This window comes from Macaca mulatta, chromosome 11 (assembly GCF_049350105.2).
Source record: "Macaca mulatta isolate MMU2019108-1 chromosome 11, T2T-MMU8v2.0, whole genome shotgun sequence".
NCBI lineage: Eukaryota > Metazoa > Chordata > Mammalia > Primates > Cercopithecidae > Macaca > Macaca mulatta.
Window position 1 is genome coordinate 66,684,906 of NC_133416.1, and position 24,438 is coordinate 66,709,343.

The following is a 24,438-nucleotide window of genomic DNA, read 5'->3' on the forward strand; positions in this document are numbered from 1 at the left end:
TTATTTCTTTTCTGATTGTTTTGTGGTCTTCTCTTCCTTTTTTTCTTCCTTCCTGTCTTCCTTTCAGTGAGGATGATTTCCTCTGGTGGTGTTTTAATTTCTTGCTTTTTATTTTCTGTGGATCTGTTTTATGTCTTTTGATTTGAGTTTACTGTGAGACTTATAAATAATACCTTATAACCCATTACTTTAAACTGATGACAACTTAGCATTGATTGTATGAACAAACTGACAAACAAGTAAAGAGAAAACCAAGAAAAATTCTACACTTTAACTTCATCCCCCATTTTTTAACTTTTTGTTGTTCTATTTATATATTATTGTGCTGTCTATAGTCATGAAAAGTTGTTGTAGTAGTTATCATTTTTGTTGATTCATCATTAGTCTTTCAATTCAAAGTATAAGTAGCTTACACACCACAATTATGGTGTCATAATTTTCTGTTTTTCTGTGTGCTTACATTACTACTGAGTTTTGTATCTTCAGAGGACTTATTTTTGTTCATAAATGTCCTTTTCATTCAGGTTGAAGCATTTTTTTAAGCATTTTCTCCTAGAAACCTCTGGCATTGATTAAATCATTCAGCTTTGATTTGTCTGTGAAAGTCTATTTCTCCTTCATTTTTGAAGGATATTTTTGCTGGATATACTATATTATTCTATACTGTACTATACTATACTATAGGGTAAAAGGGTTTCTTTAACTTTTTATTTTTTGTTTTTCCTTCAGCACTTTAAATATGTCATGCACCTGTCTCGTAGACTGTAAGGCTTTCCACTGAAAATGTCTGCTGTCAGCCATATTGAAGTTCCATTTTATGTTATTTGCTTCTTTCCTCTTGCTGCATTTAGGATCCTTTCTTTATCCTCGACTTTTGAGAGTTTGATTACTAAATTCCTTGAGGTTGTCTTCTTTGGGCTAAATCTGCTTGGTGTTCTATAACTTTCTTGTACTTCAATCACAATGTCTGTCTCTAGGTTTGGGAAGTACTCTATCATTATACCATGAAATTAACTTTTTATCCCTATCTCTCTCTCTGCCTCCTCTTTAGGCCAATAACTCAATTTGCTTTAAGGGTATTTTCTAGACCCCGTAGGCATGCCTCATTCTTTTTATTCTTTTTGTTTTATCTCCTCTGATTGTGTATTTTCAAGTAAACTGTCTTCAAGATCACTGATATTTTCTTCTGCTTGATTAATTCTGCTGTTAAGACTCTGATGCATTCTTCAGTGTGTCAATTGCATTTTTCAACTCCAGAATTTCTGCTTGATCTCTTTTAATTATTTCACATTATATGTTAAATTTATCTGATAGATTCTGAATTCGTTCTGCATGTTATCTTGAATTTCATTAAGTTTCCTCAAAACAGTTATTTTGAATTCTCTCTCTGAAAGGGTACATATTTCTGTCTCTCCAGGATTGGTCCTACATGACTTATTTAGTTCATATGGTGAGGTCATGTTTTCCTTGATGACCTTGATGCTTGTGGATGTTCATTGGTATCTGGGCATTGAAGAGGTAGGTATTTATTGTAGCCTTCACAGTCTGGGCCTGTTTGTACCTACACTGCTTGAGAAGGTTTTCCAGGTATTTAAAGGGAACTGCATGTTTCTGTAATCTAAGTTTTTAGTCACTACAGTCATATTTGCATTTGCCAGAGAAAGACTCTCCTTCTCTTCCCTTATTTTCTCCCAAACAAACAGAGTGTATCTCTCTGTGTTGAGCTGCCTGGAACTGGGGAAGGGGTGACATAAGTAGCCCTGTGACCACCACTCCTGGTTTGCACTGGATCAGAACTGAAGCCAGCATATCACTAGGTCTCACCCAAGGTTCATAGTAATCACTGCCTAGCTACTGCCGATGTTAGCTCATGGCCCCAAGGCTTTACAATCATTGGCAAACCCAGACAGGCTTGTGTCCTTCCATTCAGGGTGGTGAATACCTTTTGGCCCTGGGTGGAACCAGAGATGTTATTCAGGAGCTAGGGCTTGGAGTTGGAAACATCAGGAATCTACTGATTGTGGCTGAGCTGGTACCTGAGCCACAAGATAAAGTCTTTCCAAACTTCCCTTGCCTTTCCACAAACAAAGGAGTCTCTCTCATGGCTACCACCACCCTAGGCCAATGGAGAGTACTGCCTGGCTATCTTCAATGTTAATTCAAGGCCTAAGGGTTCTTTCATCAGCTCATGGTGAATGTTTCCAGGCCTGGGACTCTCCTTTCAGAGAGGTGGGCCTCACTCTTCCCCAGGGCAGGTCCAAAAATGCTGTCCAAGAGTCAAGACCTGAAATTGGGGATCCCAAGAGCCCACTTGGTACTCTATCCCACTGTGGCTGAGATGATATCAAAGCTTCAAGACAAAGTTCTCTTTATTCTTCTCTCTTGTTGTCTCAAGCAGAAAGAGTCTCTCCCTTTAGCCACCACACCTGGAAGTGTGCTGGGTTACACCTGAAACCAGCAGGTCTCTGAGTCAAACCCAAGGCCCAAGGCAAGTACTGCCTGACTACTACTACTGAATATTCACAGCTCAAGGTGTCTTTTGGCAGCAGGTAATGAATCTTCCTAGGACTAGGTTCTTCTTTTCAATGTAGCAAGTTTCCTTTAGGCCCAGACAGTGTCTTGAAATGTCATCTGAGAGATAAGGCCTGGAATGGGAACCTCTGTACTCTGTCTGGTGCCCTATCCTAGAGTGGCTGAACTGGTATTCAAGTTGCAAGACAAAGTCCTCTTTACTCTTTCCTAGCCTTTCATCTGACAGAGGAAAATCATCTCTCTTGGAGCTGTGAGGTCTGCTGTCTGGGTTTGGGGAGGGGTTGTGCAAACACTCCCTTAGCTACTCCAGCTGCTATCTCACTAGGTCATGCACCCTTAAGTCCACTGGCTCCAAGGCCAGCTGAGTACTAGAACTTGCCCAGGAATTGCAGTCCCTGTGGTCTAGACTGCCTTTTACGTTTATTTAGAACCTTCAGCACTTTAGCTTGCAGTGATGGGGCTTGCTGGAACTCAGGTTCCAATAGCTGGGATGAACAATTTCCCTTCGGCTGGGGCTGATCTAAATGCTCCCTCCAAGCATGCTGGCTAAGTTCTGTCCTGTGTTGTGTTTTGTTGTGACTTGGCAGCACTGAATTCCAATGCAAAGTCCCATAATCACTGTGCTTTCTCTCCTCCAAGCACACAGATTTTTTTCTCCATGCCATGTAACCTCTGCTCAGAGGATGGGGGAGAAGTGGCATCAGCAATTCAAGACTGTCTGTTGTACCCTCTTCAGTGCCTCTTTCAGCGATATGAAGTTAAAACCAGGTACCTTGATCACTCACCTGATTTTTGGTTCTTATTAAGGTGCTTTTTGCGAGGATAGTTTTTCAATTTAGAGCTCCTAGGAGGAGCATGATCAGTAGAGGCTTCTATTTGGCCATCTTGTTCTGCCTCCATCCTGCCATTTATTATTAAAGTCAGAACACAGATGAACAGAAATACTGAGTAAAGAAAAAATACATATGCACATATCATTCAAACATTTCTGAACTCAATGACATACTTTTGCATATATACTTATTTGTTCCCATAAAATAATTAACTGCAGAAACCATCTTTCATATAGTCTTACCTGGAATGGTTTTAGAAAAGTTAATGCTTACTGAATTCAAGCTTGAAGAACATATTATCCTGACTTACCAAAATTACATAGTGAAACTAGGAATAAAACCCAGGACCTAAACAACCTGTATTCCTTATATGTAATTTTGTATTACATTAATTACAATACATTAAGATAAAAAATACCTATCTTGATTAGGAAAATATCAAGTGCCAATTCATATAAGCATATTGTCTTAGATTATGTTTGTGCATTCTTGTGTGCATTCACACATACATGCCTGCACATATGTTTAGTGTTTATCAAGCAGATGAGGGAGAAAAGAAGTATGGGAATAGGTATGAATAAGACACAATTTTTGTCTTGAAAACTCTTGTTTGTCTTAGAAGCAGTTAAATCAAGAGAACTTATTTTCACCTTTGTATGTGATTTTGCTTAATACATTCTTAAGTGTTTTAATAGAGAAACTCATAATATAAAAATTCCAGTTGCTTTCAGTGCAACTCAGCAGTACTCTCACCCTTTCCCCGTTGACTTCCTACTAAATATCCCCCTAAAGTAATTTCTAATTTCCTCTAATCTTCCCAGGTATCCTGATCTGCCCTGCTTTTCTATCCTACAAGCTGGTAACCCCTGTATTGATTTTATTGAGATTAAGGTCATCAGATAAGAGCTCCCTCAACTATCTTTCCCTTCCACCAAAATTCTCTGTGAATTATGCAGGCATTTCTACAGTTCATCTTGCCCAAGGAGGAGTGTCTTTTCTGATCTAAACCATATTTCTTTCTGAGCTAAACTTTCTCCTTCTCAGTATCCTGCTAGTTGTTCTACATTTGATCCTTTCCATCCGTACATGATTTCTCGCCTTTGCTGCCTTGCTGTAAGTTCCAGAAGTCTAGCCTCTTTAAGCTAAGTCACTCAGCCACTCAGGCCCTCTGCTTTTCAGCGGGATTTAGACAATGGCAGCAACTGGAAGAAATCAGAGTATGGGAGGCAAAAGAGATCAGGCTATTTATTCCTCCATCTCTATACTTCTCCTGCTTTGCTACAATTCTAGCTGATTCTGTATGTGGGTTCTGGCTCCTGTGAGTGACACCTCTTGCTCTGCTTCAGCTCTCAGTTGGACTTGACTGAATCATTCATTCTCTCCTTGCTCCCTTATGCCTAGGGAACTTAAGGGACTTCCTGCTGTTACAAGTCCTTGGGTGCCTCACCTACCCTTTTTTTTTTTATTCTCCTTCCCCTGTTCACACCTCTATGGACACTTCATTCCCTTCAAATAAATCCTTTTGAAAATGCCATCTGTATCCAACAGCTACCTTGACTGATCCAAGCTTCTTTCATCCTCTCTGGGTTCAAATTGCAACTCTTTTTCTCACAGTTGTATAGCTTTTGTTTCACTGATTTGTAAATGTATTCAAATTTCCTCCATATTGTGAAGCCCTCTCTCAACTCTGTTACAGTTTTAAGTTGTTGCTCTGTGAAAATTTTTAAATTCTTTCTTCAAAGTGTTGTCTACAGATATTAAAATAAGGTATCGGTTCCACAAATGTTTAAATATAATTAAGCCTTATTTTTATTAATATGTAACAAAGCAAAGAAGTCGTAAACACCCAGCTTGACAAATTAATGGAGGATAATCACTCTGCAGTCCCCGCTCAGATCAAGACGTCAAATATATCAGCTCCCTAAAAGCTTCCTACACAGGCCTTCTTGATCATAAATTTCTACCTGCTTCCTGTCTTAATACCTAACGTGAATATCATAGTATTTACTTCCTTTCTTTAGAGTATTACTACCAAAATATACATCAGTAAAGAAAGGTTAATTTTCCTATTTTTTAATTGTATATAATGAAATCATACAGTACGTATCCTACTGTGTTGGCTTCTTTCCCTTAGCATTATGCTTTCTGGCCAGGTGCAGTGGCTCACGCATATAATCCTAGCCCTTTTGGGCCAAGGCAAGAGAGGATCACTTGAGTCCAGGAGTTTGAGACTAGCCTGGGCAACATAGCAAGACCATCTCTACAACAACAACAAAATTAGACAGGGGTGATGGTGGCACGTGTCTGTAACTTCACCTACTTAGGAGACTGAGGTGGGAGGATCTCTTGAGCCTGAAAAGTCAAAGACACAGTGACTTGTGATTGTGCTACTGTACTGCAACCTGTGTGGCAGAGCAAAACCCTATCTCTAAAAATAAAATAAAAGAAAAAGAAAAAAAATTGCCTTTAAGATTCATGAATGTTTGGTTTGGGTTATTTGTAGTTTTGAACTATGCACTATGAAACTTCAAGTACATGTGTGCTGGTAAATATAAATAAGCATTTCTGTGGGGTTTATACCAGTGCATGAAATAGGCTGTACTATACTATGTCTTCCAGATCTGTGAGATATGACCAATTGTTTTCCAAAGTTATCTTAACAGTTTACAATTCTGCCAGCAAATTGTAAGAACTCTATTGATCTATGTCCTCGCCAATACTTAGTATTATTACACTATTGGATTTCTGCTATTCTGGGGACTCATGAGTTGTATTTTATTGTGATTTTCAGATTGTGTTTACTTTCCTGATTACTAGTAAGTTTGAGCATTTTTGAAGTGGTTTTTAAGATGTTTTTCCTTTTCTAGTTCATCTTTTGCTTCTGCTTTTAAAGAAATTTTAATATGTTCTGAAGTTTTTTTTATCTTTTATTTTATTGGTTATATATATTGCAAATATATTTTTTTCTATCTGTGGATTGCCTTTATACTCTTAGAAACTCTATTTTGATGAGCATGGTTTTAAATTTTAATGTAGTGTACTTATCAGTCTTTCTGTTTTTGCTTAATTTTTTTTTTCTTTTACGTCTTGTATAAGAAATCACTCTGTAGTCCTAAGCTCCTAAAGAGTATATTGGAAATCTATTATACTATATTCTGGAACTCTTTTTGTGTGCTTTTCAAATTTAGGTCTGTGATTCATCTGGAATCGATTTTGTGTGTGTGTGTGTGTGTGTGTGTGTGTGTGTGTGTGTGTGTTTGTATTAAAGTAGAAATTTATTTAATTTTATTTTTTCTTACAGATAACTAGTTTTTGCAAGATTTATTGAAAATACTATTTCCTTTAATGTTTTACAGAATTACCATTGTTAAAAGTTCAATGCCGATTTTTATGTGGCAGGCTCAAGCAATCCTCCCACCTCAGTCTCCTAAGTAGGTGAGACTACAGCAAAGAAGCTCATTTTGTGAGTTCTATTATGGTCATTCACGTCTTTGCTTTTTCACTAACAACCTGCTCTTAATTATTGTATCTTTATAACTATCACTGATATTTGTAGAGCAAGTCATATATTCTTGATTTTTGTCTTCAAGCCGCCTTAGCTTTTCTAGCCCTCCACATTTCCACAAAAATTTTAGAGTTTGTTTTCAAGTTCCTAAAAAAAAAGGAATTTTATGGTATTTTTATTATAATTGTAGCAAATCTATAGATCAATTTGGAGATAGTTGATACAATTCCAAAATTAAATTGCCCAACCCATGAGCCTAAAAATATGAAGCATTTTGTTAATTTCTAAATTAGCGTTACACAGGGCCATGCTAATCTCTGTATTGTTCCAACACAGGCTTGTTGAAACTGGAAAATCAGAGTAGGTGACTTAGAAGAATTTGAAGTGGTAGTAAAAAAAATAGAATACTGGAATTTGAGCTTTTGTAAGTGATGCACCTAGTAGTGATGATAATATAAGGAATGTAATCATGGGCATATGAGCTAAAGGAAAGTAGGAGAAATAATTATTATACATGAGAAGCCTGAGCAACTGAAAGTGCAAGATCTAAACTCCACGTACCGTTTTCAACTCATAAAATTAGGATAACAGAAGTACCTACTGCTGAATATCATTGTAAGTTTTAAATGAGGTAATCTATATAAAGCAGTAAAAATAGAGTGTGGCATATTCTGAGATTTTTATATTATCCACTATTTAAAAACATTTTGAACTAAATTTCTCTTCTATAATTAAGGCAGGCTCATTACTCAGAGAGCTTTCTAATCTTATGTATACTGTAGACATTTAGATGCTTTCCTTTGACCCTGTGCTAGACAGCTTTTGAAGCAGGGACAAATGAAATACATGTATGTAAGTTTGTGTTTTTTAATGTACAGTTAATCAATAAACTTAGAAATAGAAATAAATATAGTTTCTGAAGTTATGTGTAAGACAACTATGCATTCTATATATTGTCTCCTTCAGTCAACCATAAATAACATTAAGTCAAAAAATACTAAACTTTAAAACTATTTAAAAAGCACATAGTGAATTGTTTAATATTCAATACATTACAAAACACCCCTTTAGATATAGTCTTCTAAAATAAGCATAATCTGTAAAAGCAAAAAAGTACTAGTGTTTCCTCTTCAAGTGATTTTGTTCTTTTTAAAAAATATAAAAGAAAAAAATAAAAATCAAAACTCTAACTCCACTGAACACTGCAATATAAATGGATGATGTGGCTTCACTTCACAGTAACTATATTCTAAGCATTCTGACCTTAGGTAAGATTAGCATATAATTTACGCAACACAGTTCTTAGAAAGATGACCTAAGAGACAGACCTGCTGATTAAATGCGCACTGCCAGAACAGTCTTACAGCTTTCTTAGAAGGAAAGATCTGTAGTGCAAATTTAGTGCATCTTCAGAAAAGCCCCTTAGAATTATATAGGAAGATGGACATTCCAAATTGTAGTAGTACAAATTTTTAAAAACCGAAGTAGACAAAATCTACCCCCAAAAATAAAAGTAGGCAGTTGAATGAAGGCTACCAATTTTAAATCCTTTCTACTGAGTAAACAGCAATATCTTAGAGCCTTGCATCTCGAAGAGCATAACTTAAACTTTCCTAGTCATTCCCAAGATCACTAGATGGGTGAAGCGGGGGACGGGGGTGGGGGAACCACTGTGAATATTTTTAAATCAGGAATCAATTTGTGAAAATTAATAGAAATAGTTTGGAATTAAATTATCCAGGAGGACTTAGGCATGACAAATTTGGTAATAACTATTTACTGATGCACACGCTTATCAGCCTGAAGTGACCACATACAGGCCACTGCTTCTACGATCTTTTCCTCAATCTGGAATAAAGAACCATAAATGTCCTGCTCACCCACAAGTATATTAATGTCGGACTGCCAGCTACATTGCCCTCAATCCACTGACAAGGGCATGTTTGAGCCGTATTTAAATTTGTAATTGCTTTCTTCGTTACTTATTTCTTAGAATTCTCAGCATCATGCCAGATTGGTGACTAGCATGTGACTAAATGCTTGACCCTTGTCTGAGTTATGCAAACTTTCTCATTCCTCTGACATTGCTTCTGATTCATCCATTTACCAAATCTTTATTAGTAGCCACAAATGTTCTAGGCACTATATTGGCAAATGAGTAGACACTCTCCATAGCTTTATAGAATGAATAGTTTGGGGATCATTATTCAGTTCCTACAGCCTATCTCCTCTCTCATCCTGCTTAGTAGCATATCCCACAGCACTTATCACTACTTTTAAAACAATACATTTTCCAGTAGATATTTATATAATTAAGGAAACTAAAATAAGAGGTTCAAAGGGCATTAAGAGCATAGAAACTAAAGTTACTGGAAGAAAGCTCTAAATTACTTTTCTGGAGCTGGCGTTCACCTCTTCTTTCTTATCATTTTCTGAGGCTTGAGAACTGCTATGGCAACAAGATAACTCCCAAAGGGATAGTCATCTGTTCCATATTAGTAATGCTAATGCTGTTCTCCATTAGTTTGGAGAGCCACGTGCTGACTCTGTGAGCACAGAGAGAAAACCAAACAGAAGTGAGCATGATTAGGAGTTATTAATTTATTATCAGGACAAAATAGTCTCATTCTTTTTGTTGCTTGCATCACACATCTGACAGCAGGAGTCTCAGCGCCTGTCATTTATTTTTCCAATGACCCTTTATCTGACTTGAAATTGTTGGTCTTTTCACATTTACTGATTGCATTTTAAGACAAATTAATTTAAGTTAAATTAGGAAATTTCATAAATAAAATTGTAAGATAGTGATTTATCTCTGGGGTATGTGAATAATTTGTCTTTGTGATGAGTTTGATACAGTTTTCTAAATGTACTATTATAATCACTCAGATTTTAATAAATTTTAAACAGTGCAATATAATTTAAATGGTTGTTCTGTGTAATTTTCTATCTGAATATATATAGATATAAAATAAGCTGATATCAATTTATGTCTATTAGGTTATCTGCTTTTGTTTAAAAAAAAAAAAAAAAAAAAAAGAAGCCCAGTTTGCAATGGATTAAATCAGATGGTGCAATTTTCAAACAAAGATTTTTTTTTTTTTAATGAAAGAAGAAGGGTAGTAGAATGCAAATGAAGTTGGTTATCCCATACCCACTGACCTGTCCCTGTAATTTGTGGCCTCTCCCAGTGTGGACATCTTACACTGTGGGTGGTTATGTAGCAGGATCATCCCTGAAGCTGAGTTGAGTTCAGTGAAGTTGGAAAAGGAGAGAACATTCTCTAGAAAATCTAAGAATGTAGCTTGTATACTATGCAAAAGAGGTTCTAGGCACACAGGACAGAGAGTAGGAATAACGGATGGGAGAGAAATGAAACAAATAATTTCTAGATGAGAACTTGTGAAAGACTGAAAAATAAAGCAGCCTCTATTTTCACAGAACCAGAGAGGGTAGAGGCATGAGGAACAGTAGAAGGCTTCAACATTCCAGATGGAAATCGGACACATAGTAGTCTCTCCATGAGTATTCATCTCATGAAAGAATAATGTTATTTCAATTATAATGTTAACCCGGATGGTGGCATAACAACTTCTGACTAGTGAACCAAATATAATGTAAGATGATTAAAAAGCTAAGAACAGTATCTGACACATAGAAAGTTCTATGGAAGTGTTGGCTGTTATTGTTATAGCTATTTTTATTATAATTACTAGTATTACCAGCTTCCTTACCTGGTTTGGAAAAAAAGTAACATTGTCTGGTGAAAACTATGGGCCCAAACAGGCATATGAAAAAATGGGAAGTGCAAATCGAAGCCACAATGTGATACCACCTTACTCCTGCAAGAATGGCCATTATCAAAAAATCAAAAAACAATAGATGTTGGCGTGGATATGGGAAAAAGGGAACACTTTTACACCGTTGCTGGGAATGTAAACTAGTACACCTACTAGGAAAAACAGTGTGGAGATTCCTTAAATAACCAAAAGTAGATCTATCACTTGATCCAGCAATCCCACTACTGGGTATGTACCCAGAGGGAAAGAAGTCAATATATGAAAAAGATATTTGCACACGCAAGTTTATGGCAGCATAGTTTGCAATTGCAAAAATATGAAACCAGCTCAAATTCCCATAAATCAACAGGTGGATAAAGAAAGTGTGGTATATATACACCATGGAATACTACTCAGCCATAAAAAAGAATGAAATAATGGCATTCACAGCAACCTGGATGGAACTGGAGACCATTATTGTAAGTGAAGTAACTCAGGAATGGAAAACCAAACATCGTATGTTCTCATTCATAAGTGGGAGCTAAGCTCTGCGGACACAAAGGCATAAGAATGATACAATGGGGGGGAGGCGGAGCAAGATGGTCGAATAGGAACAGCTCCAGTCTCCAACTCCCAGCACCAGCGACACAGAAGACAGGTGATTTCTGCATTTTCAACTGAGGTACTGGGTTCATCTCACTGGGGAGTGCCTGACAATCAGTGCTGGTCAGCTGCTGCAGCCCGACCAGCGAGAGCTGAAGCAGGGCGAGGCATCGCCTCACCTGGGAAGTGCAAGGGGGAAGGGAATCCCTTTTCCTAGCCAGGGGAACTGAGACACACACCTGGAAAATCAGGTAACTCCCACCCCAATACTGCGCTCTACCAAGGATCTTAGCAAACGGGCACACCAGGAGACTATATCCCACATCTGGCCGGGAGGGTCTCACGCCCAGGGAGCCTCCCTCATTGCTAGCACAGCAGTCTGTGATTTCCCAGCAAGGCAGCAAGGCAGCAGGGAGGCTGGGGGAGGGGCGCCCGCCATTGCTGAGGCTTAAGTAGGTAAACAAAGAGGCTGGGAAGCTCGAACTGGGTGGAGCTCACAGCAGCTCAAGGAGTCCTGCCAGTCTCTGTAGACTCCACCTCTGGGGACAGGGCACAGCTAAACAACAACAACAACAAGAACAACAACAAAAAGCAGCTGAAACCTCTGCAGACACAAACGACTCTGTCTGACAGCTTTGAAGTGAGCAGTGGATCTCCCAACACGGAGGTTGAGATCTGAGAACGGACAGACTGCCTGCTCAAGTGGGTCCCTGATCCCTGAGTAGCCTAACTGGGAGACATCCCCTCCTAGGGGCAGACTGACACCCCACACCTCACACGGTGGAGCACACCTCTGAGAGGAAGCTTCCATAGCAAGAATCAGACAGGTACACTCGCTGTTCAGCAATATTCTATCTTCTGCAGCCTCTGCTGCTGATACCCAGGAAAACAGGGTCTGGAGTGGACCTCAGGCAATCTCCAACAGACCTACAGCTGAGGGTCCTGACAGTTAGAAGGAAAACTAACAAACAGGAAGGACACCCACACCAAAACCCCATCAGTACATCACCATCATCAAAGACCAGAGGCAGATAAAACCACAAAGATGGGGAAAAAGCAGGGCAGAAAAGCTGGAAATTCAAAAAATAAGAGCTCATTGCCCCCTGCAAAGGAGTGCAGCTCATCGCCAGCAACGGATCAAAGCTTGACGGAGAATGACTTTGACGAGATGAGAGAAGAAGGCTTCAGTCCATCAAACTTCTCAGAGCTAAAGGAGGAATTACATACCCAGTGCAAGAAACTAAAAATCTTGAAAAAAAAGTGGAAGAATTGATGGCTAGAGTAATTAATGCAGAGAAGGTCATAAACAAAATGAAAGAGATGAAAACCATGACACGAGAAATACGTGACAAATGCACAAGCTTCAGTAACCGACTCGATCAACTGGAAGAAAGAGTATCAGCGATTGAGGATCAAATGAACGAAATGAAGTGAGAAGAGAAACCAAAAGAAAAAAGAAGAAAAAGAAATGAACAAAGCCTGCAAGAAGTATGGGATTATGTAAAAAGACCAAATCTACGTCTGATTGGGGTGCCTGAAAGTGAGGGGGAAAATGGAACCAAGTTAGAAAACACTCTTCAGGATATCATCCAGGAGAACTTCCCCAACCTAGTAGGGCAGGCCAACATTCAAATCCAGGAAATACAGAGAATGCCACAAAGATACTCCTCGAGAAGAGCAACTCCAAGACACATAATTGCCAGATTCGCCAAAGTTGAAATGAAGGAAAAAATCTTAAGGGCAGCCAGAGAGAAAGGTCGGGTTACCCACAAAGGGAAGCCCATCAGACTAACAGCAGATCTCTCGGCAGAAACTCTCCAAGCCAGAAGAGAGTGGGGGCCAATATTCAACATTCTTAAAGAAAAGAATTTTAAACCCAGAATTTCATATCCAGCCAAACTAAGTTTCATAAGTGAAGGAGAAATAAAATTCTTTACAGATAAGCAAATGCTAGGAGATTTTGTCACCACCAGGCCTGCCTTACAAGAGACCCTGAAGGAAGCACTAAACATGGAAAGGAACAACTGGTACCAGCCATTGCAAAAACATGCCAAAATGTAAAGACCATCGAGGCTAGGAAGAAACTGCATCAACTAACGAGCAAAATAACCAGTTAATATCATAATGGCAGTATCAAGTTCACACATAACAATATTAACCGTAAATGTAAATGGACTAAATGCTCCAATTAAAAGACACAGACTGGCAAACTGGATAAAGAGTCAAGACCCATCAGTTTGCTGTATTCAGGAGCCCCATCTCACATGCAGAGACATATATAGACTCAAAATAAAGGGATGGAGGAAGGTCTACCAAGCAAATGGAGAACAAAAAAAAGCAGGGGTTGCAATACTAGTCTCTGATAAAACAGACTTTAAACCATCAAAGTTCAAAAGAGATGAAGGCCATTACGTAATGGTAAAGGGATCAATTCAACAGGAAGAGCTAACTATCCTAAATATATATGCACCCAATACAGGAGCACCCAGATTCATAAAGCAAGTCCTTAGAGACTTACAAAGAGACTTAGACTCCCATACAATAATAATGGGAGACTTCAACACCCCACTGTCAACATTAGACAGATCAACGAGACAGAAAGTTAACAAGGATATCCAGGAATTGAACTCATCTCTGCAGCAAGCAGACCTAATAGACATCTACAGAACTCTCCACCTCAAATCAACAGAATATACATTCTACTCAGCACCACATCACACTTATTCCAAAATTGACCACATGATTGGAAGTAAAGCACTCCTCAGCAAATGTACAAGAACAGAAATTATAACAAATTGTCTCTCAGACAACAGTGCAATCAAACTAGAACTCAGGACTAAGAAACTCAATCAAAACCACTCAACTACATGGAAACGGAATAACCTGCTCCTGAATGACTACTGGGTACATAACGAAATGAAGGCAGAAATAAAGATGTTCTTTGAAACCAATGAGAACAAAGATACAACATACCAGAATCTCTGGGACACATTTAAAGCAGTGTGTAGAGAGAAATTTATAGCACTAAATGCACACAAGAGAAAGCTGGAAAGATCTAAAATTGACACTCTAACATCACAATTAAATGAACTAGAGAAGCAAGAACAAACACATTCAAAAGCTAGCAGAAGGCAAGAAATAACTAAGATCAGAGCAGAACTGAAGGAGATAGAGACACAAAAAACCCTCCAAAAAATCAATGAATCCAGGAGTTGGTTTTTTGAAAAGATCAACAAAATTGATAGACCACTAGCGAGATTAATAAAGAAGAAAAGAGAGAAGAATCAAATAGACACAATAAAAAATGATAAAGGGGATATCACCACTGCCCCCACAGAAATACAAACTACCATCAGAGAATACTATAAACACCTCTACACAAATAAACTAGAAAATCTAGAAGAAATGGATAATTTCCTGGACACTTACACTCTCCCAAGACTAAACCAGGAAGAAGCTGAATTCCTGAATAGACCAATAGCAGGCTCTGAAATTGAGGCAATAATTAATAGCCTACCAACCAAAAACAGTCCAGGACCAGATGGATTCACAGCTGAATTCTACCAGAGGTACAAGGAGGAGCTGGTACCATTCCTTCTGAAACTATTCCAATCAATAGAAAAAGAGGGAATCCTCTCTAATTCATTTTATGAGGCCAACATCATCCTGCTACCAAAGCCTGGCAGAGACACAACAAAAAAAGAGAATTTTAGACCAATATCCCTGATGAACAACGATGCAAAAATCCTCAATAAAATACTGGCAAACCAGATCCAGCAGCACATCAAAAAGCTTATCCACCATGATCAAGTGGGCTTCATCACTGGGATGCAAGGCTGGTTCAACATATGCAAGTCAATAAACGTAATCCAGCATATAAACAGAACCAAAGACAAAAACCACATGATTATCTCAATAGATGCAGAAAAGGCCTTTGACAAAATTCAACAGCCCTTCATGCTAAAAATGCTCAATGAATTCTGTATTGATGGAAGGTATCTCAGAATAATAAGAGCTATTTATGACAAACCCACAGCCAATATCATACTGAATGGGCAAAAACTGGAAAAATTCCCTTTGAAAACTGGCACAAGACAGGGATGCCCTCTCTAACCACTCCTATTCAACATAGTGTTGGAAGTTCTGGCTAGGGCAATCAGGCAAGAGAAAGAAATCAAGGGTATTCAGATAGGAAAAGAAGAAGTCAAATTGTCCCTCTTTGCAGATGACATGATTGTATATTTAGAAAACCCCATTGTCTCAGCCCAAAATCTCCTTAAGCTGATAAGAAACTTCAGCAAAGTCTCAGGATACAAAATTAATGTGCAAAAATCACAAGCATTCTTATACACCAGTAACAGACAAACAGAGAGCCAAATCATGAATGAACTTCCATTCACAATTGCTTCAAAGAGAATCAAATACCTAGGAATCCAACTTACTAGGAATGTAAAGGACCACTTCAAGGAGAACTACAAACCACTGCTCAGTGAAATAAAAGAGGACATAAACAAATGGAAGAACATACCATACTCATGGATAGGAAGAATCAATATTGTGAAAATGGCCATACTGCCCAAGGTAATTTATAGATTCAATGCCATCCCCATCAAGCTACCAATGAGTTTCTTCACAGAATTGGAAAAAACTGCTTTAAAGTTCATATGGAACCAAAAAAGAGCCCGCATTGCCAAGACAATCCTAAGTCAAAAGAACAAAGCTGGAGGCATCACGCTACCTGACTTCAAACTATACTGCAAGGCTACAGTAACCAAAACAGCAGGGTACTAGTACCAAAACAGAGATATAGACCAATGGAACAGAACAGAGTCCTCAGAAATAATACCACACATCTACAGCCATCTGATCTTTGACAAACCTGAGAAAAACAAGAAATGGGGAAAGGATTCCCTATTTAATAAATGGTGCTGGGATAATTGGCTAGCCATAAGTAGAAAGATGAAACTGGATCCTTTCCTTACTCCTTATTTGAAAATTAATTCAAGATGGATTAGAGACTTAAATGTTAGACCTAATACCATAAAAACCCTAGAAGAAAACCTAGGTAATACCATTCAGGACATAGGCATGGGCAAGGTCTTCATGTCTGAAACACCAAAAGCAACGGCAACAAAAGCCAAAATTGACAAATGGGATCTAATAAAACTAAAGAGCTTCTGCACAGCAAAAGAAACTACCATCAGAGTGAACAGGCAACTTACAGAATGGGAGAAAATTTTTGCAATCTACTCATCTGACAAAGGGTTAATATCCAGAACCTACGAAGAACTCAAACAAATTTACAAGAAAAAAACAACCCCATCAAAAAGTGGGCAAAGGATATGAACAGACATTTCTTAAAAGAAGACATTCATACAGCCAACAGACACATGAAAAAATGCTCATCACCACTCGCCATCAGAGAAATGCAAATCAAAACCACAATGAGATACCATCTCACACCAGTTAGAATGGCAATCATTACAAAGTCAGGAAACAACAAGTGCTGGAGAGGATGTGGAGAAATAGGAACACTTTTACACTGTTGGTGGGATTGTAAACTAGTCAACCATTATGGAAAACAGTATGGCAATTCCTCAAAGATCTAGAACTAGAAGTACCATATGACCCAGCCATCCCATTACTGGGTATATACCCAAAGGATTATAAATCATGCTGCTATAAAGACACACGCACATGTATGTTTATTGCAGCACTATTCACAATAGCAAAGACTTGGAATCAACCCAAATGTCCATCAGTGACAGACTGGATTAAGAAAATGTGGCACATATACACCATGGAATACTATGCAGCCATAAAAAAGGATGAGTTTGTGTCCTTTGTAGGGACATGGATGCAGCTGGAAACCATCATTCTTAGTAAACTATTGCAAGAACAGAAAACCAAACACCACATGTTCTCACTCATAGGTGGGAACTGAACAATGAGATCACTTGGACTCGGGAAGGGGAGCATCACACACTGGGGCCTATCATGGGGAGGGGGTAGGGGGGAGGGATTGCATTGGGAGTTATACCTGATGTAAATGACGAGCTGATGGGTGCTGACGAGTTGATGGGTGCAGCACGCCAACATGGCAGAGGTATACATATGTAACAAACCTGCACGTTATCGACATGTACCCTAGAACTTGAAGTATAATTAAAAAATATATATATCATGTATTGTATGTATAATCCCAAGTAGGTAAAACACATGTGTGCCTAGGAAAAAAAGGTATCAGAGATTATGATTGTGTAGTAGGATTTCAAGGAAGTTTTATGCTTTTTACTATCTTCCAAATTCTCAACATAGGCAAAAATTTCTTCTATAACCCCAAAACAATTCAGTGTAAAAAGTAAATGTATGCAAACAGCAATAATTTTCTGTAGACTGTAATATTATGGATTTTTTTCTTTAGTCTTTTGTACTTTCCATTTATTGTAATGTAAGATTTTAAAATTTCACACTGAAAGAAAAAGAAAATAAACTTCTAAAAAATTAGATAAGTTTATAAACGATGTAGCAAAAATGGGTATTTGCAAGGTTTTAGAGTTACCTTACATGGACCCATTAAACTTTTGAGATGATGTCACAAGGAAAAAAAATAAAATTAAATTAAAAAAAAGAACGATACAATGGACTTTAGGGACTCGGGGGAAAAGTAGGAGGGTGGTAAGGGATAAAAGACTACATATTGGGTACGGTGTATACTTCTCAGGTGATTGATGCACCAAAATCTCAGAAACCATCACTAAAGAACTATTCATGTAACCAAACACTACCTGCTCCCTGAAAACCTATTGAAATAAAAAAATAAATTTAAAAAAAAAAGAAAAACATGGGCCCTCTGAAAGGGGCTGGGGTTGATCTTGATGGGTGGCTTACAGAAGGCAAATGTGACTATTTGGGGAGTTGTTAACTCTCAGGACCCTTACCTATATAGTAAAACCACACTCATTTCAACAAGTAGAAAGACTGTACCTGATTTTTCTACTTATAGAATCACTCTGTCAGATATTGAATGGAGATACTTTCTACAATGTGTTAGCTTTTTCAGGAGCTCAGTTTGAGGGCATCTTGAGAAAAACAATATATATTATCAATATGAGTAACACAATACTGTCCTATATTTATATATTCAAATTAACAATTAATGACAAGTTCTCAACTATTTGCAAATAGGTAAAAACTTAATTATTCCTATTTTAGAGATGTGCAAACCAAGGTTCAGAGAGGTTACCTCATTTGATTGATGGCAACAATAACTGTGGAGGCACTGAGGCTAAAACTAAAATCCTTTACTAACAAATTTATTCTTAGTAATCAGCAGGTACTTATGAAACATTCTCTAGGGACTTTAATCTCATTTGGGAAATAGTTTATTTTTTTTTCCCTCACTGATTTAGCCAGATGAAGAAAAAAAGACACAAAGGAGAAATCACATTTGATATAAATTAATTATTTACAGAATGACAAAGTTTCCTCTTATATAAATAAATGATAATAATGGTAACAATAGCAGTTAAACATATAGCTCTTACCATATGCCAAACATTCTAAGCATTTTATAACTTCAAAGGAAGCCATGAATGCAGTATTATCATCTCAACTTGACAAGTTGGGAAACTAAGGCACAGAAAGGTCAACTGATTTGTCCACCATCATACAAACAGAAAATGAGAGCGCCAGGATTCTAACCCAGGCTATTCAACTTCAGAGTTTGTGCTCTTAGCCATGAACATGAGCCCAGGAATTCCTTAAACCTGGCATCTGGTATCTGGGTTCCAGAATACTATTTTACTTTAAGGAAGCAAAATTTTTTTCCCAATTATGTTATTTTATTTTATTTTTTGAGACAGAACTCTGTCACCCAGGCTGGAGTGCAGTGGCTCAATAACAGCTCACTACAATCTCCACCTTCCCGGGTTCAAGCGATTCTCGAACCTCAGCCACCTGAGTATCTGGGATTACAGGCGTGTGCCACCGCGCCCTGCTGATTTTTGTATTTTTAGTAGACATGGGGTTTCGCCACTTTGCCCAGGCTGGTCTCAAACTCCTGACCTCAAGTGATTCACCCACTTCGGCTTCCCAAAGTGCTGGGATTACAAGCATGATCAGTGTCAGGCCTCTGGTAATTTTATTTTAATTATTTTGTATCTTTTCTAAGGAATTGAGTTTTGCATTTAAATTATTCCAAGTTAGCTAGAATATGTTATATTGTACATATAGATCCACAAATGATTTCAAACCATTACAGTGTTTTTGAAAATATTAGATAGACTTCAAATATGGGTGTCCATTGGATTAAATAAATAAACTGCAAATTTGATCGTGTGAGAAGCCACATGTTTTATATTATAAAGGCAAGCTGCTACTCAAAAGTATGGCAAGGCTGCTGATGTATAGCTCAACATCCAGATCTTTGATTTACTCTTTAACTTATATGACTTAAAAGTCTCTTACAAATATAAATTGGGAGCCCACTCTTCTACTTCAGAGATATGAGAAACTGCTGTTTAAACAAATTCATTATTCAACTGTTTTAGCTTATAAACAAGCAACTTCATATGATTCCAACTTAATAAAATCATATATGCCAAATTCACTGAGGGTAGAGTGTTTTGTTGTTTTTACTTTTTGTTTCCTGTTATATACCTAGCAGTGTCCCAAACAGTGCTTTAACATAAGTAATAATAAATTTTGTTTAGTTAGAATAGTCAGTAGAAAAAAGTAAAAATTGAGGTTAATTAACAACTTTAATTAGCAATGAAAACAATGGCTTAGATTGAGCAGTCACTGTGTACTAACTCGTCACTGAGTTCAGCACTTCAGCCCTATGAAGAGAGTAATAGTATCTATCCACCTTTTATAGTAATTCAAATATTTAAGCACTTTCTCAAATTAACAGAGCTAGCAAATTATGCCTTCTTCCTATCACAGCAGTCACCATGTCTGCTCTTATCTTACATTTTATTTTTTGCTTTTTTTTTCTGTGTCCTCCTGCCATAATATTAAAAATACATATATATAAGGTCAGGGATTCATCTGTTTTGTTTTCTGTTTATCTACAGTATCCAAAATCTGGCCCTTGGTGGGTACCTTTTGAATAACTGCTGGATAAATAAATGAATTATAAATTATAAATAAATGAATAAACGAATAAATAAATAAATAAATAAATAAATTACATCTGAGCCCAGGCCTATTTGATTCCAGTGCCTATTTCTCAATGACTGTATACTGTCTGTGAAACAGAACCATGAAAGGATCTTACTGAATACCCTCACCCTAAGAGAGCAAAGGTGATCAGGTAACAGTGTCTTTCCCTAGGTTCTCATGGCTAAAGACATGACAGAAAATGAATGGGGCCCCGTTTTGGAGTCACAGTTGTGGGTTTAACATTATAGAATAACACCAGCTATTGGTATCATTGATTAAACCAGATTGCAAAGATGGAAACACAGAAGAAAACCCTGAATTTTAAAAAAAAAAAAACCTTTATTTATAAACTAATTTAATTTAAACTGAAGAACAAAGATTCTTTTGCTATTACTCTAAACTTGTTGGTTACTGTATACCATTATTACTCTTGAGATCTTCCTATTATTTTAAAATTGTGAGCTCTATGAAGTTAAAATTAGTAAAGCGATTTGAGTCTCTGTATTTCCCAGTTGGTTTTCCTTTAACCTGAATAATTTGCATGCACACACTCAGGGTTTTGATTCAGTAGTTTTAATGCTAGTTATGAAACAATCAGGTTCTAGCACCAAGTTAATAAGTAAAGACTACAGTAGTGTTACAGCAACAGGGCTTTGGTGGCATCCCAAAGAAATCAAAAGCAAAGATAATAATGTTTTGTTAGATTCAAGCTGTGTGGTTGTTTAGAGTGAGTGTGTTCTATACTCCTTGTCTAAAGTCAGTCTAGGTATCTCCCTATTCATGTGTTTCTCGATGGCACCTTGCAATTATAACTAACTGTGTTCTCCTCTGTGCAATTGTTGTCATAGAGCCTCCTTCCAGCTGCTACTTTACAGATAAGTTTGTTTGGAGCCTGATTCCATAGCAAACAGATTGAAGAAATCATCTATATTAGTTTTGCAAAGTAATACAGGCCCTGAAAGATACATATGGAAAAAAAGCATAAATAAAAATGGAATATATGATATATTATTTATGTGCTTCCCCAGACTACTGTTATCCATGGTACCATTGTAACAAACTTAAAGTTGGTATCAAAACAAAACAAAACAAAACAAAACAAAAAAACACCTCACTGATATGCTGTGTAATGGTTACCACTTTCTTCTCATGGCAAGCCAAAGAGAATGTCATCTTTGTTTCCCATCAAAGTAAATGCTAATTACTAATGACTTATTTGCCAAAAGTTTTCCAAAATTATTTCTAATCCTTTTTACAAATGTGTAAGTGGCAATAATGTTGCCCATTAAGAAGCAAAGGGGCTGGGCGCGGTGGCTCACGCCTGTAATCCCAGAACTTTGGGAGGCCGAGGCAGGCAGATCGCCTGAGGTCGGGAGTTCAAGACCAGCCTGATGTACATGGTGAAACCCCATCTCTATTAAAAATACAAAAATTAGTTGGACCCAGTGGTGCGTGCCTGTAGTCCCAGCTACATGGGAGGCTGAGGCTGGAAATCTCTTGAACCTGGGAGGCAGAGGTTGCAGTGAGCTGAAATTACACCACTGCACTCCAGCCCAGGTGACAGAGCCAGACTCTGACTCAATTAAAAAAAAAAAAAAAAAAAGGAACAAAGGAGTTTGCCTGGAGTCACATTACTAGGTATGGAACCCTAATTTGTCTGACTATAAGGCGTACACGCTAACATTTACTTAAAATGCATAGCAGATAGCTTGCTATTGATGAGTATCCAGTCTTTTATTTAGTAAGGCCTGCTTCTAGGTCACGTGAAAAATGTGTTAATGAATGCTTTTGGGTGATGATGATGAGCTTCATGTCTCTCATTTGTGCTTCTTTTCTGAAAGTGTACATATATTCTCTTTTTATCCTTGTTATGTTTTAGTATATATCCTTCTTTTAATAGTCACATTAGGAAAGAATAAAGAAATAAAGGATTGTCTTTCATGAAGAAGTAAAATACAACTATATCCAACTGTTTGGAGACGGGAGTGTGGATTACCTCTTCATAACACAGCCAGTTCTTCCATTCATTCAGGGTATTCAGTGCCTGCTGTGAAGCAGACACTATGCCAGGAAAGATACTGATCAATGAAAAAAAAACTGTCACATCAAGAGACTCCCTTTATCTTATGAAAGTAACACTCCATGCTTTCAAGAAAAACTTACTTCAAAATGTAACTAAATCTCTATTATTTTGCATGGTAATATAGCATAGTGTAGTAAAATTTACAGTCTTTGAGCCCAGGCAGACTCAAGATCTAACCACTTCTCTGTTACTCTTTCTTTGATAAGCTCAACTGGGAAAAAATATTCAATTTCCCTAGGTCTCCATAACATCCTCTGTATTATGGAGACTATGGAGTTTGACTGTTCTGATTATTATATCACAGTGTGTGTGTGTAAAGAAACTGGCATGTTACTGATGCTATTATTATTATTGAGACAGTACTTTACACAAATTCTAGTGAAACTTTTAAATTTTTTGGCAATCAACACTGATCAAGGAGTTTCTCAGTGACATCCTTACATTACAAAGCAAGGCAGACATAGTGCCCAGAAGTCCTGATCTTACTTTGTTTTAAAAAAAAAAAAAAATTGAAGGAGATAATATGCCCTTAACCAGGGCTAGGCTCTGATTTTTGTTTTCTATTTCTCATCATTATTCAGAAAATCTAAAATTATATCAGAAACTATGTACAGAATGTGAATATTAAAGTGATTTTTTTAAATTGACAATGTAATGGATGACTTGCAGTAAGAAAAATGTGGGGATTAGCCAGTTTCTAAAGTTGGGAACTCCCTGCCTTTTTATCTGCCTTCCTGGTTTCATATTAACAAGAACAGTTAGATCAAAATGCCGTAACTGCAGCGGTAATTCACAGCCACACATTATCACTTAGATCTTTCTTCTGCTTCAGAGCCCAGAAATGGCAGTCAGCTGATGTTAAAGGACTCTGGATCATTTGGAACCGTCTGTATAACCTTGATCTCGCCTATCTCAGGGAGCTATTATCACACTATTGTCCCTGAATGAACACTCAATTTCTGAAGTAGTTTGACTCCTGTGGATTCGGGGGAGGTCATGCTTAGGGGAGCCATTCTTTCTGAATTAAATCTTCTCATCCTCAGACCCCTTGCTTCCATCGTTAGGAAGCAGAGACCTTGACATATTCACGGTGGAGTCTATTAGGTGCTGCCTTTTCTGTAGACATCTTTAAATGTATCTTTTACTTTTTGGATTTTCTTTTGATAACCCTAATCCCTATCTTTTCTTTTTTCTTGTAATTATTTATATCTAAGATTCAAGCCAGGCTCATTGTGCCATGACACATTTGGATGTAACATGATATGATGAAAAGTGATGTTTCAAAATTCTTAATCAATATACTGCACCCAGGCTTGATTGGTAAAGTCAAATTGGATTCTGGGGCTAATTTTTCATTTAAAATGCTAATATAAATGGAAATTCCAGTGAATAATAATGTTGCCAGATCAGAAAATTGTTTCTGGGTATAATATTCCCTTTTGACATTTATTTATTTATTATGGACAAATATCAAATTGTAACTACAACAATATTTCAGACATTCCCTAGTCTTTAAAAAGTTATGTGTTTTTTTTTAAAGAATATGATAAGGAGACATTAACATAGCTGCTTTATAGTGTTTATGACTATTAGAGGCAATTAAGTTAATTTTTAATATACTTTTTAGAAATTTTATAAAAATACAGTATAGTGTTAAACAATTGAAGAAAATAAGACATTTTTAAGAAGCTTACACTAGATTTAGAAAAATGGTGTACCATGGTTGTAAAGCAGAGACAACTCATTTTCTAACCTACTTTGATACCCATACATCAAGTGATTTGGCATCCAACATAAAAACTGCAGGCCACCCATCTACAAAATGTGTTTCTCCATTGTATCTGGAAACTCTTTCTCATTATATTTGATACAGAACCATAGAATTCTATCTTATGGAAAATCTTCAATCTCAGTTCACTAACACACATAGTATGTTTT

General features: G+C 37.3%; 1 long non-coding RNA gene across 3 annotated transcripts in view; it reads right to left on the reverse strand.

The window, feature by feature from the left end:
* Positions 1-24,438, reverse strand: part of LOC144332698 (uncharacterized) — an 80,937-nt gene that overhangs the window by 6,218 nt on the left and 50,281 nt on the right. For 2 of the 3 annotated variants that reach the window (XR_013400676.1, XR_013400674.1), the window contains one exon: positions 3,318-3,476. This is a non-coding gene — a long non-coding RNA (uncharacterized LOC144332698). The remainder of the gene's footprint in view (positions 1-3,317; positions 3,477-24,438) is intronic. The other variant, XR_013400675.1, reaches the window with a different exon arrangement.